The sequence below is a fragment of the Dipodomys spectabilis genome, unplaced genomic scaffold, assembly GCF_019054845.1.
Source record: "Dipodomys spectabilis isolate Male_0828 unplaced genomic scaffold, ASM1905484v1 ptg000298l, whole genome shotgun sequence".
NCBI classification, from domain to species: Eukaryota; Metazoa; Chordata; class Mammalia; order Rodentia; family Heteromyidae; genus Dipodomys; species Dipodomys spectabilis.
The window spans coordinates 1,131,763-1,137,535 of NW_024870975.1; the positions used below are offsets into that span (position 1 = coordinate 1,131,763).

The 5,773-nt window shown below is 35.3% G+C and overlaps 1 pseudogene; it reads left to right on the top strand.

Moving 5' to 3' along the window:
* The first annotated feature begins 5,211 nt into the window (after positions 1-5,211).
* On the top strand, positions 5,212-5,311 carry LOC122127297 (annotated as a pseudogene).
* The last annotated feature ends 462 nt before the right edge of the window (positions 5,312-5,773 follow it).

Sequence of the window (5,773 nt, forward strand, 5' to 3'; positions counted from 1 at the left end):
AGCTATTGGGTTTACACTTTTTGTTTGTAATACTTTCCACAATTTCTTTGCACGTGAATCATTGAAACACAGAAAAAATTCTGATTGGATACTTCAAACCAGTGATTTCACATTTCTAAGTGGCTCACAAATATAAATCCTTATTAAAATGAGATAGTGAATACTTCTCTTATTACATAAGCCAAAATGTTTTGGGATCAGAAAAGAATTGAGCACATGGAAAAAGTAAGAAAAGAGTGTTCTTAGAAGCCCTAGCTAAGCAAATTGGCTTCAACAGTAGAGGGAGGCCAAAACTTTTTGATATAGATTGTAATATTTTTGCTACCTAAAGTGATTTTACAGAGCAGATTTGGCTCACTACAATGCAGAACTGATTGAATGAAGACATGAAAATAAATCCCACATCCAATGGAGGCAACTTAAAAGAGTTTTAAAGGAGAAACCATGAAGATGTAGCAGTGGGGGAGGTCTTAGAGTCCTTCACCTTCACTAGACTTGGAGCCAAGAAGCTGTGATTAATCAGAAATCACGCAAGAGCTAAGAGGAGGACATAGAAATAGGACATAGAAGCATTGTCCTTTGTAACAGACACTGTCATCCAAGGTATGGGTGCTTTAACTTTATTCTCTTCCATATATCTTGTTGACCAAATGCAAGACTAAGAGAAAAATAATCTATTGAAATAATTTTGCAAAGAATAACTTCACTGTTTCTGATATGGTATCTAAGGAGAGTCTTAAGAGAGAAGATAAAAGTGGAGTATTCGGTTTCCTCTAAGCATCTTATTAGCAAAGGATATCTTTGAGGTTAGAAGTGATTGAACCAAAAAGTGTTGGAGTACTTATGTTTGTGGGCACTTTAGACACAAGAAGACTTTCTTTCTTTCTTTCTTTTTTTTTTTTTTTTGGGTCCGGTCGTGGGACTTACACTCTGGGCTTGGGCGTTGTCCCTCAGCTCTTCAGCTCAAAGCTAGTGCTCTACCACTTGAGCCACAATGCCACTTCCGGTTTTTTTGTTTTTGCTTATATGGTGCTGAGAAATCGAACTCGGGGCAGCAAGCATGCAAGGCAAGCACTCCACCACTGAGCCACCTTCCCAGCCCGACACAAGAAGACTTTCAAGGCAAAAGAAAAAAAGAAAAATGGATATCCAAACATTTGTGATCACAGTTTCTTGGACTGGTTTTTTTGGAGACAAAGTTTTACATTACAGTTTGTCATGATTAACATCAATGTTGGGTTCTTATGGCAACCAAATGCAGGGGTGAAGTTTAATGGACTCCCTTGAACAAGTAAACAGCATGATAAAAAAAATTGCAAATAATATTTAGTGAATTACTTTCACCAATTACTTTTCCAGAATAAAGAAGGAAATATACAATTCAAAATCAATTGACTTAAAAGTATGAAGAAAAGTAGTGAAGAGAGATGAAAGAAAACATAGAGAATTGTTTTCTTTCCAGCGGAGTAATGGGTTCTTGATCTTTTCTCTTGCATTCTATCTTCACAAGCTATCAAGTGTGGCTCAGGAGTGGAGTATCCAGTTCAGAGAGAACTCGCAGAAGGAAGATAACATTTGCAGCAGATATAGGTGATTTATAACCTGAGACAATCTATTTAAATCTGTTCAAATTTCTCCCCTACCCCAAACTGCCCTCTTTTAATAGTTTTGTTTGCTTTTCCTAGTACTGCCCTTCATTAACTGCTTAAAATTTTGAGAGGTCATATTCATACTCTCTAGAGATTGCTGTTTGGTTATAATTTTTGTGTGTTTTTTAACTGAATTTCAAAAGGTTGTGCAAGTGTGTTACAATTAAATATGTCCATCTAATTGTCCAATGCTCCTGGATCAGATTTCACTCCTTCTATCATAGTCAACCAACTCCTTCTCCAAGATGTATTTCAGATTTACCACTTCCTTATCACATGTGTACATTGATATTCTAGCTGTGCTTGCCCCTTGTTCCGTTTTTCATTCATTCTATGCATTTAAAATTATTCCTCTCTGGCTTCAACTTCCTGATAGTCATTCTGTTAAACTGTCTGTTGACAGTTTGAAAGGTTTATATACATTCCATGGAGTTTCAATCCTGCATATACTTGAACTTATGTCAGCTTATATTTCCATAATTCATTCATCTGCAATAATAATTTGCACGACTGGAGGCATGAAGCACCTAGACATGATTTAATTCTCATCCATTTAGAAGATTAATCGTTAGTCAACAAGAAAGTTTAAAAATGGTTTAGAATGTATTCCAAACTACCAATTTTTATAAATGGCTTTGTACAAGGGTGTGTGATTATTTTATTTTACATGGGATAATATTTTGTACTACATTTAAGTTTTGAAAAAAAGAAAATTAAAATTTACTATTATAGACGAATATAATAGAAATAGAAGACAGATTTTATGCTTGTCACATCTCTGACAAGTACCCATATTCAAGACTTACTATGTTAGACAGATAGGAAAAACATAAAATAACATATAATAAGGCAACTATTTGTGACTTTTTAAAATGTACCTTATTAAATGATGAAATTTACTTTATTATCTAACGTTTGAGTTTGAAATGTGGGAGGCTGATACATTTAACAAATTTGAAAGGCACCTAATGAATAACACAAATGGTGGGTGGTACTATTTCTACAGTTTAATGAATGGTTGAACCTGATTGGCATTAGTGCTGGGTAAGTAAATTAACTCTATTGTACCTCTATTATAACTCTATTGCCACTAAGTATCATTTATTAGTCAAATGTTATTTTGGTGAATGTGATTTTTTTTTGGTAGTTCGTGGGGCTTGAACTCTGGGCTTGGGCACTGTCCATGTGTTCTTCAGCTCAAGGCAAGCACTCTACCACTTGAGCCACAGTGCCACTTCTGATATTCGAGTGGTTTATTGGAGATAAGAGTTTAACGGACTTTCCTGCCTGGGCTGGCTTTGAACCGTGATCCTCAAATCTCAGCCTCCTGAGTATTTAGGATTACATGCGTGAGCCACTAGTACCTGGTTTGAGAATTTGATTTTTCAAAGATTATTTGAAAACGAATACACTTTCAGGAGATTAAATATTTTGAGAATGACAACATTTTTATACCACAGAACCAAGTTTTACTGAAGTACCAGTGTATTTTTTTTTATTGTGAAAATACTGTACAGAGGGGTTACAATTACGTGGGGAAGATAATAAGTACATTTCTTATCAAGCATTGTAGCCTCCTCCTTTGTTTCCACTTCTCATCCTTTTGCATCCTTCCCCTGCACCCCGACCCAATCTTCCCTCCCCTCCCCCGCACCCAAGTTGTAAAGTTTGTTTTCGACATGGGAACTTATACATATCACAGTGTTATCAAGCACTAAGGATATTCTCAATTAATTTTTTTCTGAAGTACATTTGACCTCTAAGTCAAGTTTTCCTGACCTTTATAGACCAATTGTGGATCTATCGTTCCAGGAGCCATTTTTCAGGCCCACTTATGCTGGACTGAAATCATTCATTAATCATTAGGGAAGGGGTATTAAAAATAGTCTTGTGACACTTTGTGATCTTGTTCACTCCTATGGGCTAGTCATCTGTAAACCGAAAGTTTGAATTGCAGTACTTTCTCATAGATTTTGTGGTCTCATCCTTCATTTTAAGTTGACTTGCATTTCACTATTGCTTACTGCTAAGTCCTGCTTCTCAAGGAATTCGGGCCCTGAAATATTGTTGGAAATGAGAAATTGACATGGCTCTTCAATTATTTCTGTTGGCATGTTGCCTGGGCCTAGTTGAGAAGTCTTGACCCTGTTATCTGATGATGCGGGTAACTGGGACATGGGATCCTAGGACCCATACATCTTGCAGAAGATAATATCTTGTATACATAATATCAGAAAAATTTGGGTCTAATCAATAGGCATGCTTCAGAAATATGGAGAAAAAACAGTTTGGAACAAGCGAGTTGAAACAATAAACAGAGCAGCAGAGTAAAATTCCTTATACTTTAGAGGAAATCAACATTTTTTTTTTACCATGTGAATTCAGAAGAACAAGAACACTTAGAAGGTATCACAAGTTTATAGTGAAGACATTACATTGATACTTTTTATATTCTAGTTTGTATTCTAAACCTAATTATTTGTATTCTAATTCTCTTTATTGGAATAAATAATTATCAATTTATTTGTCAAATTATCAATTAATTCTACTAAGTTTCATTGTGTGAAATATGAAATCAGCACATATAAATATAAAATATATAACTATATATAATATAATAAAAAGGGCACATGTTTTGCGTTGTTCTGTTGTGGTTAGGGTATCAAAGACAACTCTGTTTTAAAGTATTATTGCATTATCTGTACCTCAGTGATAGGTAGAGTTAGACCTAAATCTTTAGCATTTGGAGATTTACAGCCTGGAGGCAAGAGGAAACACTGTGATTAAAACATTACCAATTTAAGGCTTAATAATGAGGAGAAACATGGACTTCTCCTGGAGCTATGGAAATATTTCGTGATAGAAAGGCAGTAGTGTAAGTTCCTGCCTGGTTGGAAGGTAGACAGTCCAGACATTAGGAAATCATGCATATGAAGAATTTTTTTCACCTTGGCGTTAGTTACTTTTGAAATGGTAGGTATAATAGACACTTAAATTTTGATAAAATACCTTCTAGTCTGAACAGTTCTGCTGAACTGTTCATCTCTCTATGGTCCCTTGTAACTAAGATTAGTTTTGTTCCAGTAAGACAATCTATGCTGTCAGGGTAGGATATTCTGGTTGGTCTGTTCCTACATGGAAGAAGGATAAAGGGTCAGGTAGAAATTTGTGCCAGTAAGACCTCATTTGGAAAATTTAAGCTGAAGAAGTTTAGAAGTAGCTCTTAAGCAAGCTTACATTGAATCTATTAGCTCCACAAAGCTAACTCAGTTACATAAATAAGAACTTGAAAAAGCCATCACCTTAAGACCTAGCTATAAGTGCTTCAAAGTATGATCAAATCTAAAATGAAAAAGCCTTAAAATTGTCATTGACAAAAAAACGCAAATGTGAGCAATCGACTGAACAATATAATTTTTTTCCACTATACAGATTATTTTAGGGAAATAAGATCAATAGTATTGTTAGGAACAATAAGGTTTCCTTGCTACAAATAGGCACCCAAGGATATAAGCCTGTATAAATATTGCATCATTAACTACTTAAATTTAGAGGATACTACATGCTTCAGCAGCACGTATACCCAAATTACAACAATACAGAGATTAACATAACACTTGCACAAGGATAATATGAAAATTTGTGAAGTATTCCATATTTTTCATTGTTCAGTTGCAGAAATGAAAAACAGTTATTAAAAGGTTGATTACAAAATTACAAGTGTAACAATATATGCAAGTGTTAGAATTAAACGTTAGTTTGACATCAGTGTATTAAATCTTCACCTTAGAAAGGCCTTTACATAGAACTTTACAAAACTTTTGAAATTAGTTAACATTATCATTTTATCCCAAAGAAACAAACTACTATAAGAACCTAGAAAAAGGGGCTGGGAAGGTGGCTCAGTGGTAGAGCGCTTGCCTTGCATGCTTGAGGCCCTGGGTTCGATATCTCAGCACCACATACGCAAAAAGAAAAAAGTCAGAAGTAGCTCTGTGGCTCAAGTGGTAAAGCGCTAGCCTTGAGCTGAAGAGCTGAGGGTCAGCGTTCAGAGTTCAGAGGCCCAGAGTTCAGGCCCATGACTGGACCAGAAAAAAAAAGAACCTAGAAAAAAATAATCTTAA